This window comes from Tetrao urogallus (assembly GCF_951394365.1).
Source record: "Tetrao urogallus genome assembly, chromosome: 1".
Lineage (NCBI taxonomy): Eukaryota > Metazoa > Chordata > Aves > Galliformes > Phasianidae > Tetrao > Tetrao urogallus.
In genome coordinates, this window is record NC_136813.1 from 92590608 (window position 1) to 92607072 (window position 16465).

General features: G+C 41.0%; 1 protein-coding gene across 5 annotated transcripts in view; it reads left to right on the plus strand.

The window, feature by feature from the left end:
* The window catches only part of APP (amyloid beta precursor protein), a gene marked incomplete at both ends in the record, with an annotated part of 202543 nt that overhangs the window by 53864 nt on the left and 132214 nt on the right, over positions 1 to 16465 (plus strand). The window lies entirely within an intron of this gene.

Below are 16465 nucleotides of genomic sequence, written 5' to 3' on the forward strand. Positions count from 1 at the left end.
CAGAAGGAGTCAGTTTTGTTCACCTCCTCCTCATATCTGCTCTGCCACATTTCAGCATATGTCTGATCTTGTGATGAGGAAGTTTAGAGAACTGAAGTGGCATGAAGCTCACCCCCACAAGCAAATAAAAAGGATCATTTTCTCTCTTTTTAACCAGCTTGCAGGGTGTTGGAGGGGCCGAAGTATTAATACGGGGAGGTGACAGGCAAGAACAGGATTTTATTCTGACAGCTGACTGCAGAACTAGCTTTGCTGTGGTGTTTGAACAGCCTTTGAAGGAGAAATACCTTAACAGTTTCTGAAGACAATACAACATTCTGCTTCTTTGTCCTATGCGTTTTTAAAAACATGCCCAGTTAATATCTGACTTTTACTAGCAACATTTCCCTGGCAGCAGGCAGTGTGAACAGTTTAAGGAAGGAAACAGGAGGAAATGATTGGCTTTATTAGGTCCTGAAAAGCACATGTTAAATCAAGCCTATAATGAACAGGTCACATTCTACATCATCTGTGGTGCAAATGGGGCTCTATAGCAGCAGCAAGGTAAGTGTAGAGCAAACAAATTCGAAATGCCAAGATCTGCAGGAATCTGTGCAGTAATGGAGGTAAAAGAAAGTAGGTGAAGGTAAAGAAATGTGAGCAAGGGTGGCATTTTTAGGCTGATGACAGGAGGAGAAACAGGAGAACTGACAAGTACATGAAAGACTAATAAATTAGATGTTATAAATTAATCTCCTAGCATTGATCTGAGGTGCAATTGTGTCTGTAGATCACTTGTTAAGCACTTCTTCCACAGGCTTGCCGTACAGTATTTTTAGAAATAGAGCATGGACCTCCACCTCAAATGCAAAGTCCCAACTGCTGCTAGTTTCTCTGCTGCTCTTGCTGGATTTTGCAGCTGAAGGTCCACCTGGCTACTCATAGCTTCTGCTGCTGCTCACTGGCTGGGAGCTGTGTGCCAGTCCCAGCTGCATCAGTCTCCTCTGCTATTTTCTAAGACCTCTTTGTTGCACTGTCTAGCAACCTGAAATCCTATCTGAAGTATAATGCAGTGGTAGATTTGTTGACTCCAAATTAATGGGAGGTATTTATTTATCATACAGTGTATCCATGTTGAAGAATTTTTTGTAGGATATGAGCTGAAAAGGTGTTGTAGAGCTGCATTGATAGCTTGGTGCAGAACTGCTTGCACTGCTCTAAAAGTTTGGCGTAGAGAGTTCTTTGAAGTCTTTGCAAATCCTTGCATTGATTTGGCTGCCCAGATTAACTTGGGAGCAATAGCTTCCTTTAACTGTAGTGTCTCACTTTTGGAAGTACTAAACAAACTAAAGCATATCTGTGTAAGAGTTACCCTCCTAAACAATAGAAACTGTTGAACCACAGAGTAATAAGGGAGATTGCATGATAATGTAATCGTGAAGATAAGAGCAGATCAAGCTTTGATCTACTTCTTTCACTTCCAGAATTCACAGCACAGCAGCAGGTGTGGCTCTGCAGGGCAGGAAATATTTCTCCCAGGATGAGCCAAAGCAGTATGAGGTGCTAAGGATTTTTATTTCTTCTTTTGTTAACAGTTCGAAAAAATTATTCCTTCAAGAAGTACTTGCTTAGAATGGTAAAATGATTTCTTTATTTCTTACTGTCAGCCCAATCCTGTGGACTTTGTTCCTGTTGGAGAAAGGATGCTAATGTTCTTTTAAAATTAAGTGTATTATATGCTGCTCTCATTGTGAAACAAAAGTAAAAGGAGAAATGTGGTCAATTATTATGCTTCCTTTTAATATTAAGTTTTCAGAGGATTTTGAGGAACTGATAAACTAGAGGCAATTGTAGTAACTGAAATGTTTGTATTGCTGCCACATGAGTTGGGATTGCTATAATGCCTCCATCACAACGACACCTAGAGCAACCTGTTTGTGTAATAATTAATGTAAAAATGAGATTTTCTGCTTGATTACTCTTCAGGATGTCAATCTGTTGAGTGCTCTTGTTGTATACATTTCTGATGATGGTCAGGTGAGTTTGATGCCAAAGGCCATATTTGACAGTACTTGTAAAATTGTATGTAAATCCCTGTTCTCGTTATTTTTTTCCTTGAAGCCTTTGCTGGGCTTTCCTATCCAGAACATCATTTTCTTTAGACACTTTGAGCTTGAGCTTTGAGTTGGATGCAGCCACAACAATCATGTGTTAATGAGTTGCCTCAAGCAACCAGTTAATTGGTGAATTGTTATGCAGGAAAGAAGAAACAGTAGCAGACTCTGATGGCAGATTTTCTTTGGAGATTGTGCCTCAGTGAGAATGGGATGAAGCTTTAACATAAATTAAATCCTATTGCAGGCTTTCTTGTTTTCATCTTCAAGAGCAAAGTGTACTACAAGTTTGAGGTATGTGGAGCTCAGAAATCTCTGTGGAGTTGGTGGGAGTAGTGGTGAAAACTATGGACTTCTTTACACAGATGCCTCCACCCTTTCCTCCAGTGCACATGTGCTTGAAGATGGTAGAAGTCAGTTTTGGGACTACCTCACTGAGATGGCATAATTTAATGGAGCAGTTCACCCAGGATAATAATTAGAGCCTGGAAACTGTATTTGTCTCACTGGCAGTTAGAGGTTAGGAAGAAATTCTCTCCTCAGAGGGCCGTGAGGCACTGGCACAGCTGCCCAGAGAAGCTGTGGTGCCCCATCCCTGGAAGTGCTCAGGTGGCCAGGTTGGATGGGGCCCTGGGCAGCCTGAGCTGGTGGGGGCAGCCCTGCCCATGGCAGGGGTTGGGACGGTTTGGGCTTTGAGTTCCCTTTCAATCTAAGCTGTTCTGTATGATTGTGTGATTTATCCTAATCTTCCCTTTGCTCAGTGTGCTTTTGATAAGTTGAAAATGCACACATTAATTCATCTTGAGAATTCAGCATCCTATGTATATTTCTCCATAAGTTTTGTTGGATGTGATTTGACTTCTTGTTATGCTGCAGCAGTGTTCATCTTTAGGGATTAACGTTGCTGTGGTCAGTGGAATAATTTGGAGCAATGTGAAGTGCTTCTAGTTTCTCCATTTGGCAACCATCCTAATCCTTTTGAAATTATTCTCTGTAGGAGAAAAAAAAGAGATTTTTATTTTCTTTCTCTTGGCTTTCTTTGAGCTGATGGATTCAATCTTCATGTTAGTGAAGTTGGTGTCAGGGTTCCCATTGACTTCAGTGGAACTGGCGATGCAAGGCTTCAAAACAAGTTTTGCCATCTGTGTGGGAACAGACCGCAGGAGGAAGACTGCTGGCAAGAAAATGTTTAGCTGCTTTTTTGGTGGGGGATGGAATGCTGAAACAGTTTGTTCTTTGCATGCTTCCGAGTTGCTTCTGTGAAACGTACAGATGCCTGTAGACAGCCCAGTGACTTGCTCTGGTCGCACAGGAGTGAAGTGTGGCTTGGAGGAGCTGTGAGCTCTGTCATGAAATAAATTGAGCCTGATAGTTCTGTGGTGCCACTGTAGTTACAGGGGCTCATTTTCTCTTGAATGGATTTTTATACTGGAAGAATGGCGGTAAGATCTTACAATTTTACTGACAACTGTGTGTTACTTAGCTAAATTGCCCTGAGAGATGCTGTAGGTTCCTGAGATCCGTGGCTACTTGGGTCTGTCAGAATACAGGTATTCTGTATGTGTGTGTGTATAGATGACTGAAAGAGCAGATAGGAAGAAATAACACAACTCTTAATTGATTTAGAGTTGATATGAATTAAAAGCTTGCAGTGCAAGGTCCTCTTTTTGAGAGTGAGGATTGAATATTTACAGGTGTTATATCCTAGTGATAACTGCATGGGCACTTAGCATCAGGATTTCTACACACTTGAGTTAGAGTGTTAAGCAAACAAAAAAGTATTAGTATTTGAAATTCATGGCTGACTTCATGACAGTGTAGTTTTGAAGACCACAGAAACAGAACTGTAGTCCTTGCATCCCAAGAGCAGTGGCTGGCAGGGTGAAAGAGGTGATTGTATCCCTCTGCTCTGCCCTCATGGGGTCCTGTCTGGAGTATTGTGTCCAGGCCTGGGGCCTGCAGCACAGGAAGGAGTGGAGCTGTTGGAGTATGTCCAGAGGACAGCACAGAGATGATCAGAGGCTAGAGGGCAGTGAGGCGCTGGCACAGCTGCCCAGAGAAGCTGTGGTGCCCCATCCCTGAAGGTACTCAAGGCCAGGTTGGATGGGGCCGTGGGTAGCCTGAGCTGGTGGGGGGCAGCCCTGCCCAGGACAGGGATTGGGGCAGGGTGGGCTTTGAGCTTCCTTCCAACCCCCACCATCCCATAAATACTTTGCTTAACCAGTTCTGACAGTTCACTAATCAGCCAAATTGGACAAAACTGCCGTGTCCTTGGTTGTACTCCCTAAGGGTTGTTCCTTGCTGCTTCCTGACATTTGAACCATCCGTGGGCTAAGACAGTTCTGCTGATCTCCTGCTGGGATCTCTCCTGACACTGGGCACCTGCTTGCTGAATGGGGCTTCCCTGCCACAGCACCCAGGAACCTTCCTCAGGTACCCCATGGGTCTGGCAAGCCTCACAGCACTCTTGTCGCAGCACTCAGTGATTGCTGCTGTTACGAGTTTTGCTTTAAGATTATAATAAAATGATTTAGTTTGCAAATGTATTAATGTAGCATTTAAAGCAAAGTAGTAATTGTATGTTTGCAGGAGGAGAGGGAGTGTCTGAAATTGCTTTGTATTTGCTCTGCTTTTAACAGTATTTCACATCTAACCAGGGGTGAAGCTCCTTTGAAAAAAGGGGGGAAAAAAGTATTTTAAGAAGCTACAAATGAAATGTATGCAGTTGAGAGGCAAAATTATTTTTTCAATTAAAAATGTTCTGTAGTCCTATTTTTTCCTCTTAGTTACTAACACATTTAATGGAAGGATGCCTTTGCTGAACTGCAGGAGTGCTTATCTTAACAATTTTCCATCCAAAAAAGAATCTGCAGTCAGTGTATAAACTACTAAGAGCAATTGAAGTCACAAAAGTGGAATTGGCTTCATCCTCTTTTTAAAAAGCAGTTATCAAATATATTATCGGGATGTTTTGTTTCTGACACATTTGAATAGTTAACTGTTGAAACACTTCAAACGGTAACAGGAAAAAACTCTTTCCTGTCCACCTTCTATTTAACATCTTTTACAATCTGGAAAGAAGCAACAACACCCAAATTATTTTCTGGCTGTGTTCTGAGTATCATAATTAAATACTATAGCTTATTGATAATGAGATTTTTCTGGGATTTTCTTGCTATAGTTGCTTGCAGTGTCCATACAGACTTCAGAAATAGGAGGTACACGAAAGTGCACTCTTTTGAATTCTCGACTCAGACTTTTCTTTACTGTCCTGTATTTTGAGCTGGTGAATGAATTTGGAGTTTGCTTTTGGGAATTGTTTCCCCCTCCAATTCATAGACACCTTTTTTTTTTTTTTTTTTACCCCCCCTCCCCTCCAGCATTAGCAGTGTGAGTGGAACAGTCTGTTATGTGGCATTGGTGTTATTTAAATTAATGTTTTCTTCCCTGTTCTGCTTTTTATGCTGTGTTTTGCTTGATGTGGGAGAACTAGCCTTTGGAGGTGGTGGCAATGGACCTGAGAATAGCAGTCGTTAGATTTCTGGTTTTAACTTCAAATCCATTGCTTTGTTGTGGGTGAAGTCTGCAGGCTCTGCAAAATTTGTTTGCTGTGGTACCAGAACTTCATTTTATAGGCAATTGTTTCAAATGTAACAGTTTCTCATTATGTAAATCTTATCGTTCAATGAGATCTTCAGTAGGATGAAGTGTGCTAGGCATACAGTCATCTCCATTGGAATTCTGTTACAGATAAAAGATTGTGGGGGCTTTGCTTTTCGGTGTAACACATGTGGTAATGCCCACTTCATTTCTTGCTTTGCTGTCAAACTGGCAGTCACCCCAGATTTCGGGGTGCTGTTTTATTGGGAGAAGCACTGACTGAAAGCTTTTCTTCTCAAAACAAAAGGTGGCTTGGAGCTGTTCTTGTTAAATAGCCACCTGGATGTCATTCATGGCTTCAGGATCTTGGCTTATTTCTTTAATAGATTCTACGATTTAGCATGAAATGGAGATTAGTGGATTTTCACTTCTATTCAGCAAGTGGAAAATGAAGAAGCCAACTAGTTTATTCAAGCCAGAATTCTTATATCTTCGAAGATGAACAGCCAAGTTTTGTTGCAAAGGCATTTTCAGGTTGCAGTTGGTACTGGGTCTCTTCATACACATTTTTCTCTCCCCATGTTCCCTAGGGGAACTGAGACATTGCGAAGCAGAATGAGAGAAACAGTAAGTACAGTTTGTGAGTATAAGTGAATTATTTAATAGTTAGTGGGGATTTCTTAATATCCAACTGAATATTATATTTTAATAATGTTTTGTAAGCTTTGTCAAAGACTTGATGCTGTTCCATGCAGGTTGCTTCCTTAGCAGACCTCTTCTTTGTGACTTGCTGAGGCCTCCATTGCCTTCCCTTCATTGCAGAGCTCTTCACTGTACTTTTATCTCCTGCAACAAGGACATGTGGAATGAATTTCTGCTGAAGTCTCAGCAGTGTTTATAACACATCATTTTGTTCTTTGTTGACTGAGTTCACTATTGTTTTGGAGAATTCTGAAAGCGCAGATGCAACTTCTTTATATATCTGTTTTAGAAACTAAGTTATTTCCTTGGATTATTGATTTTTGTTTTCTTTTTCCATTTTCCATGACTCAAAAGAAATGGGTCATGTGGAAGTTCACAGAAGATAGCAATAGTTAAAAGGGTGGAAAAAGAAGGAAAGAAGAAGGAAGGGAAAAAAAATAAAAGGAAAAATGAGCAACTGTTGTGGAAATGTTCTGTTTTCTTGAAGTGTAGTTTTGAAACTCCGAAAGGTTTTCCAGTAGTACAGATCTTGGTGAATTGTTTTTTTAGGGGAAAAGTCAGGTATTGTAAAATGAAGTATTGAATAAATCTGTATGGATCTAATGAAGCTGAAGTACACTTCTTCAGCTTATTCTACTTTCAAACAAGGGCGTACGTACTACAATACCAGAATTTATTGTGCGTGTTTTGGAGCACTGTTGTTTTAGAGAGTCCCCTATATGAAACAGACACATTCTGAATGGCAAAACAGTGAGCAAATCTCTGTATTGGTGTCTACTTCAGATTACAATTCCCTTGAGTAGGTAAGGCTTGAGAAATGCGCAGTGACATTTTCAATAGGTGAATATTGATGGTAAAGTTAACAGTATCTGAGATAAATTTAGTCATGATAGTAGAGGTAATAAATGCCTGATATATCCTCAGTTATGTATTCTTCCCAGATCAGTGTCTTAGGAGAGCAGTTTGTAGGCAGAATGACTGCATTTGTGCAAGAGAGTGGTGAGGCATTTAAGACTTCTGTGGACCATATCTTAGGAGTACTTATGAGAATTACTAGAAAACTTGGGAAAAAAGCCATGAATTTATGAATATTTGTGAAGAAAACTGATTGGGAATGGAAAATTGTGTATGTAGTATCAATTTTATATTGACATTAAACGCTGTTCGTATTTCAAAGTTGTACTGTGTGTACAGTTCAGCATATCTCATATTTAACATACGCATCTTATAAAAATTATAAACCAGAAAATTATCACTGCTTAATTTGGAAGGAGGAGAAAGCAGTGTTGTCTTCAAGCTACTTGGGTAATTATTCTAAGTGCCCTGTCTTAAAGGACTAATTCAAGACACTGAATGCATATTCCTATGGTGTATACAAACGGGAAACATTATGATCTGAATGTGTTCTGATTTGCTCACTGTATTTGCTTGCCTGTGCTTAACTCCCCAGTTTTTAAGGTGAGGGTATTGTAGTATATCAGGTAGCCTAATTGTTTCTCTAGCTTGCAGATTTGCCACAACCCTTTTATGTATTCTTTCACTACAGAACTAAGCCAAGCTGAACACGTGGTTTTCTTCTAACCTTGTATTGTTGATTCACATTCTAGTTAGGACCCTGAAGTTGATTTCAGAAAAAGAGAAATCACAGCCTTGATTGCCTTTTGGGGCATGTGAGCAACTGAATCTAGCTCTTAGATTAATGAATCACCCATTGGCTAGTTCTGCAGTAAACTCAAGAATGCGTAAATTAATTAGATTATTAGAAATGAGTTCCCAGGCCTGTTACTTTGTGACGATTCTTGCATGGCCCCGAGGACAACTTTGACATAAAGTAGGTCATTTTGTGAGCAGTAGAACTCAAGATAGTTGAACAGAGATTTTTTTTTTTCTTTTTTTCCTCCCAGTATAGTATTATAGACTTGATGCTACTGTTGCGGTATGTCTTATAATGGAATCTACTTAGCAAACAGAAATAACAATCCAATCACTTATAGCCAAGTATGTTCTCCAGGTAGGTAGTTTGATTTGAAATGTAAGTTACACCTTATTAATGTTGAAGATTTTTTTTTTTTTTTTTTAAATGCAGAGGAGAAAGAAACAGTAGTTTTCCACATATAGTCATTTTCACAGTGCTAATTGATTATGTAGTTCAGTGCCTTTGGAACGCAACCCCATCTTCGAGCAAAAAAATTGCTGGCAGAAGCTCTAGCTCTTTCCCTACCATTACTTTCTGAAGTTTATTATGCTTCAGATGAAGTAATGTTCTGTCTTTGTTATGACAGTACAACAAAATGTATGTACTTTTAAAATTCTCTTTTAATTCTTGCTTTTTTGAAATAGCATTCTTACTAATGGCTGCTCCTGATGATTCATCTCAAGTCTCTGAGCCTTTATTGCAGACTCTTGGATGCTGTTATTAGCCAGCAGTCTTATTTAATCATCCTCCTTGTATGCTAGCTGTTTTATACAGGTCACTGTCAAATTTTATATTGATATGATCAAGAAAGGAACTGCTGTTGCCTTCCTCCCATGGACATGTGCTATGGAGGGGTGGCAGCCGGTGAGAATCCCATGAGATGGAGCCAGGCTCTGGAGGTGCTTGTGCTGTCGCACTTTCATTTCCCTGTTGATGCTGTGCTCCATGCAATGTTTCAAGAGGGAATGGGATGGCTGAAAGCTTCTCTTGTGCCTAAAGAAGGTGAGGGGTAAGAAGTTGACCTGCAGCCTTATTTCTGCTTCCTTATGTTTCTGCCTTCCCTGAATACTCAGCACTCAGAGAAAGCCAGCGTGGGAGCATGTGATTAAGTCTCTGCTAATGTGTGGAGTCCCATGTGTAGTTTAAGGTTGAGCATGCTTCTTCAGGTCCAGCAGGTTTTTAAATGCTTTAATTACAAGATAAGTAGTAGTTTTCTGTGAAATTCCAGATAAAAACACATTAAGGATTTCTAGCAGAAGGGAAACATACTCATGAAGCTGCTTGCAGTCAAACCAACCCAACTGTCCAGTGAACTAAAACCAACTCATGTATCTATGACCCTCAGTGCTACAGACGCTTGGAATACCTTACCTGTTCTCTCTCTTTGCCCCCATTGACATCACTGCTTGTGGATAATACCTGGTTCACTATCTACCTTTTCCATCCTCCATACAGACTCGCATACGATGCAGCCCCACCCACCTAATTGTTCTCCGTATTTTTTTATTTCTCCCTCTCCTCTCCTTTAGGAATTTGAGGAAAAACAGAAAAGACAAGGAGGTGGTGATTGTGAAATGAGCAAGTGTGGCAATGTGCATGGTTCATTTCCCATGAAACACAACAGCTGCTGTCTGTAGATTTTGGTCCTCAGGGGCTGCCTGGAGTAGTCAACTTGACCACGTAGCATGGCCTTCGTGTCAGCAAGTTGATTTTTTCCCTAAAGCTTGCATCGCATCCCTTCCTTGCTTGGCAGTTCAGAAGTCTACGTGGTTGCATGTGTTATCAACATGTGCAATTCATTGTCTTTTTCTTTTCTCCTCTCTGTTTTGTCAAGAAGTTCAAGAGAGAGTCTTTCCAGACGGTATGTGGGTCTTTTTTAATGGACATTTTAACTTTGTTGTTTTCAACCTTTAAATTACATGACTGTGTAGCAGAAAATACAAAAAGCAAACAAATCTAAGTATAAATCCTGACTTGAAAACCTCTTACTTCTCGAATCCTGAGTCTGGGTTTAGATATCAATCAATGAAGATCTAAAATTGCGGAATACCAGGATGCTTGATTGTAATGTAGAATAATAGTTGTAAAAAAACAGAAATCAACTAGAATATTTTGACAAGAGACATCCAGTAACTTGAGTCTATGTACAGCTGCCTGTTTTGCAGATACCCTGTTCTCAGTCTTGCAATCTGTTTTTCAATTGGGTTTGGCAGTGCTTGTGCTATTGCTGCTCATGTGATGCCACTGCTGTTGCGGTTGACCTGGGTCAGCTGGGAGTCTGCAGTGTTGCTGTTTTGCAAGTTTTAGACTGGAAAACTTGCAGAAATAGTGTGCACGGGGACACCAAAATGGGTATTTCCTCTGACTGGACATGCCAAATGCTTTGAAATGAGTGCAGCACGTCTGCTTATTACTGTTCTGCGATATATCTATGCAAAATACTGGGAAGCAGCTGGTGTTTTGTTCCTTTTTTGTGGCTTTAATGTGTAGGCTGCTTTCTGCCCTCTTTTTAACAGGAAATTCCTCAGCAGGATTTTTTTTTTAAAGACACACTCTGGAAAGGAATAGTTTTAATCTTATTAATTAGTTTTAATTAGCTAATCTAGAACTGAAGGCTTTTCTTCCTCAAAATTGAAGCTTTATTTAGACATCCTTCAGATTATGCTCACTGTCAGAGTGACATATTCCACAATTATAAGACCATTGCATTCCTAAATTTTACTAAATGCAGGCTTTTTTTGTGCTTGCATCAACTGTTTGCAAACTACCTCACTGAAAAAATTAAAAAAAAAAAAATCTTCATTCCATTAAAGCACAAAGGCTGATAGATAATACCTGACACACACCCATTAATTTTTTACAATTTTAAATAGCTAATTAACAATTTCAGTGAACAGTTCTAAATACTAAATTGATATCAACATTATAAACACAGAATATTAAAAGTAAAAAAATCTCGTGGTCCAGTTGGAAGGAAACTTGTACAAACGAAGGGGGGATTTGTTGCTATGACTGTAGTTAAACTGTGTTTCAGTTACCTTCAACTTTAAGTAAATCAGAACATCCAGGTTAATCATGTTGCTGAAGATGTTACTACTAAAACCACCTCATTATTTGTTCTGTCTACAACAGGAGTTTCTTAAATTCTCATAGCTACATGTATGTTGATGTGGTCTACCTAGACTTCAGCAAAGCCTTTGACACTGTCTCCCACAGCATTCTCCTGCAGAAGCTGGCAGTCAGAGGCTTGGATGGGTACACTCTTGGCTGGGTGAGGAGCTGGCTGGAGGGCCGGGCACAGAGAGTGGTGGTGAATGGAGTCAAATCCAGCTGGCGACCGGTCGTGAGTGGTGTTCCCCAGGGGTCAGTGCTGGGGCCTGTCCTCTTCAATATCTTTATTGATGACCTCGATGAGGGCATCGAGTGCACCCTCAGTAAATTCGCAGATGACGCCAAATTGGCTGGAAGCGTGGATCTGCCTGGGGGTAGCGAGGCCCTACAGAGGGATCTGGACAGGCTGGAGAGCTGGGCTGAAGCCAATGGGATGAGTTTCAACAAGGCCAAATGCCGGGTCCTGCACTTCGGCCACAACAACCCCAGGCGACGCTACAGGCTTGGGGCAATGTGGCTGGAGGACTGCGTAGAGGAAATGGACCTGGGGGTATTGATTGATGCTCGGCTGAACATGAGCGGACAGTGTGCCCAGGTGGCCAAGAAGGCCAATGGCATCCTGGCTTGCATCAGAAACAGTGTTGCAAGCAGGAGCAGAGAGGTGATTGTTCCCCCTATATTCAGCACTAGTGAGGCCGCACCTCGAGTACTGTGTCCAGTTTTGGGCCCCTCACTGCAAGAAAGATATTGAGGCCCTGGAACGTGTTCAAAGGAGGGCAACAAAGCTGGTGAGGGGTCTGGAACACAGGCCATATGAGGAGAGGCTGAAGGAGCTGGGAATGTTCAGCCTGGAGAAGAGGAGGCTCAGGGGAGACCTCATTGCTCTCTATAACTTCCTGAAGGGAGGCTGTAGTGAGCTGGGGGTCGGCCTCTTCTCTCATGTCATTAGTGATAGGACCAGAGGGAATGGCTTCAAGCTGCGGCAGGGGAGATTCAGGCTGGACATGAGGAAGTATTACTTTTCAGAAAGGGTGGTCAGGCACTGGAATGGACTGCCCAGGGAGGTGGTGGAGTCACCGAGCCTGGGGGTGTTCAAGGAAAGGCTGGATGTTGTGTTGAGGGACCTGGTTTAGTGGGAGCTATTGGGAATAGGTGAACGGTTGGACTGGATGATCTCTTAGGTCTTTTCCAACCTTAGTGATTCTGTGATTCTGTGATTCTATGTTCCTACCTTTTCAGTGGCCTATATATTATATTTAGTTTTTAATATCACTGTCACTGAGACAGATTTCAAGCAGATTGCCAACTTGTCAGTACTTGATAGATTTAGGCTGAATTTGCACCAGTTCTTAAGTATCATGTTTTAGGGAGATTGGACGGTGAGCTTTTGTTGAAACAGGAGTCTTTTTTTATTGTGACATTAGGGAGTTGAGAATTATGTGTGAATTCAAGTTGACTTCAACAGCTGTGCCAGATGCTGATGCATAGGGTAAAAGCGAACCCAAATGTGTGATGTAATTTAAGCTAAGATACCATGTGTAGGTACAGCAAACAACTGAAGGATTAGGGAAAAGGAACAAAAAGAAATGATAACAAGAAAATGTATCTGCTTCTGACTGGTGGCATGTGATGGTGCTCAAGCTAACGTACATTTCTGATTTGGACTTTCAAGTGTGGTGGAGCGTGGCTTGGGAACCATGTCAGCCAACTCCCTTAAGACTCTGGGATGCCTGTCATCTGCCCCATGGACTTGTACATATTCAGTTTCATGAGTCGATCTAGAACTTGCTCCACCCTTACAGCAGGGGAGGGTGTGCTTCCTTAGTTCCAGCCTAGAGACTTAGCTTCAGGGATCTGAGAATCCTGGCTGCCAGTGAAGACTGAGGCAAAGAGATATTAAATGGCCATGGGCCTGTCCCTGTTCAGCTCTGTGGATTAGTCCTGGAGCTAGGCACTTCCCCTGCACACGACACGTGATCTCACTGCTGCTTTCTGGCTTGCCTTTGAACACATTCCAGTTCATCCCAGTCCTTCAGAATCACTGTCCTGCAGCTGGGCCTGCTATTGCTGGAACAGCTGTGACCATGCCCGGTGCCTCTGCGTGCCTGGAGCTGTGTAGACTCTGTTGCCCTCAGTGGTGAGCTCATGCTCACCAGTGGCTGTCCTCAGTTTTCTGAGGTGATGCTTCCTGAAATAGTCCTCCTGTCCTGTGGGAGAGGCCTGTGCTCCCAGCGTCTGAATGGCTTGGGAGTGTGCATGCAGTCTGGCTGTGTGGAAATGCCTCCTGCCTGACTCCAGTCCTCCTCGCTGACACTGGAGATTGCTGTGGTGCTGACTTGTCCACAGCGTTATTTTGATCTTTTTCTCTGCCTCCCAATTTTGTGTCATTTTTTTCACTCTTTCCTTCCAGATTTGTTAATAACTATGCTGTTGAATAACACACATTCGATTAGCATCTTGTAACGTGACTCTGTCATCAATACCTTTGTGTATAAACAAAGCTACTTCTGTTAAGTACGCACATTCATGTTCTACTTCCATTCCAAGCATCATCAGGCTTGAGAGTGGTGAATGTAAATGTAAAAAAGACCACATTAAATTTTGAATGATCTCAGTGCAGAGCCTTTTTTGGTTTTAGCTTTTTAGCTCAGTTTAAAGACATTTATTCATGGAAATGGAAGGTTGACTTCCATTTCATCCACCACTTCTTATAAAATACATTGGAGGTATTGCTGTGCAACAAGTAGGGATAAAGATGAAATTTTGTAATTTTCTGTAATTTTCTAAAACTCTCACTCTTGACTATCCAGAGGGAACAGTGGCTCATTAGAGACACTATAAATAAATACGAATCCTATTTTTCTATGCCACTAAGTAGGTCCCAATTAAATTCAGAGCAAATATCTTACATAAGTCTATCTAGGGGTACTTTCTTCAGTGCATGTGGTTTACTGGTGTAAACCTACTGACAGTGACATACAAAGCATGTTTTCTGTTTTGATGGGTGGACAGAGCTTTGTGTGAGCTGTCAAAGGAAATAAGGAATTTGGTAACTGATGTAGAAACAGAAGAAGCTTCCTTGTATGTTTTATTCCTTGTGTCATTCTAACACCATTAACTCCTTATAATTTGGTCTGACATACTAACCAATAGTTAAAATTACGGTTTCAGGAGATAGTGAAAGTAAAAATAGTGTACCTTCCCCAGTCTTATTGTTTCAATATGAATTTCATGCACTTATTAGAAATTTACCTCAGGAAAGCAGCTTAATATGTCTTTGTTCTCTTGAATCAAGGTTCTGTTTCCACTTGTTTTAAAGCTGTGCACACATTCTGTGTATGCATAAAAATTCCAAATAACTTCTTAATTTTTATTTTTTTTTAATTTTTTTTTTTGTTGTTGTTGCACCCTGGCCCAACTTTTTTGAAAATTCTTAATCTTTTTTATTTAAGAGATTTACTTCCTTCATATGTGACGGGTGACACTTAACCCTGAGAAATGTTAAAATGGCCCTCACGAGAATATGTCAGTGACACCATGTGCTATATGGAGCATGTGGCTTGTGCCAGCATCCAGTGTATGTGCCTGTAAACTCTAATTATGCAGTGCAATGTCTGGGGATGTATAAACTGGGAAGATTGTAGAGTGATGGTGGTGATAAAGGCAGAGTCTAAAGAAAAGTAAAGCTTTGTGTTGCGTCTTCCTCATTAGCTCTTGAGGCAGCTTTGTTGCCTTACCTCGTACTATTTTCACAGCAGTTGAGGTGTGAAATTTCCTGCTGTGGTGGAATCCTAATCCATTCCGGCAGTGCTGTTACTGAGTGTTGAGAGCATGAGCATGTACAGACCTGTCTGGTAGAAATGGGGAAACAAAGGGCAGAGATAAGGAGATTGAAGAGGACAGGTAGCTTTCAGTTAATTTGCACCTAACTGTTTCCATTCAGAACCCTGTATCTGAAGCAGAGGGGGAGCAGTAAATTCTTCTGGAGATGCTTCTTGCAATTATAGTGAAAATGCTATATTTGCAAAATAGATGTTGACCATCAGCTCTGGTCACCTGCTGGAGAGTAAACAAAAGAGAACTGAGCCACAATCTTCCAAATTTAGAAATGCTTTCAACTAAATTTGCAGTTCTCTTTTGTGGGCTTCATTTAAGTGGATGGTCTAGTATGCTGGGTTAGCATAAAAGATTGCATGTGGGAATAAGGCTAATTTTACTTTATTTTATTATTTTATGTATTTTTTTTCCTCAAAGAGGGCTGTAGAAGTTCTTGTTGTGATTTTCCAGGCATTGACTTTGGACTTCTAGAACCCACTCAACTCAACTCTCTTCAATTCGTGTTTTGTTTCTTTTCTGTAGGATGTTTTTGGATCATCTGCAATTAGTTGCTTTTCTTCTGTGTTGGTAGTTATGAGTGGACTGTAGCTTTTGGTCTACCTAAATCCTCAGATTTGTCATACTCAGAAATTGTTAAGGATTTCTTGAGGAAAGGTGAAGGAGAACTGGTGTTTTCTGAGTTTAATGTTAGGGCTGATAGGCATCTGATCTGAAAAATGAAAAGTGAGAACCATAGGCTAGAGTAGCAAATGTGTTGTGGTATGCTGGAACTTGGGAGTACAGAGTGGCATAGCTGGGACTGAACACCCATGCTAGCATACTTTTCAGGCTTTGCTTTTGTTGAGCTGTAGCCTTGTTTTGCAGACTAACCATCCATTAGTGGCTGGGGAGGAAACAGATGTGCTTCTGGAGCACATCTTCTGCTTCAGTTTGATCCAATGAGGAATCCAGTTTGCATGTGCTAAAAATTCTTCACAGCACGATCCTCTTCATAGTGAGAGTAGTGTGTTTCTTATGAACTGAAAAGCTCATGTAATAGATGCTTTCTGTATGAGGTGACTGGGAGGTGGGTCTGTGCAAAAGTTCATTGTCTTAGGCTTGTCCAAGAAGTCAACAGAACAGACCAGAGAAGGTGATAGTGACAGAGATAATTTGTAAAAAAGAAGTGTCTAAAGGTCAGAGGGAGATAAAAAGACAAATATGTAGTGTGATTGAAGTTGTGGCTTCCCAACAAATTAGTCATCTACTCTGCTGATGGTACAGTTGTGGATAGAGAAAGATGTTACAGTATTAAGAATAGGCTGGATTTTGATCTCAGCATTCAGGGAAAATTTGAAAGACGTTTATATTGGTGATGCAAATGTAAATGTGAATAACTGATTCAACAAAATGAATGCTGTGCAGACTGCTGTGGGGAAGAGTATGG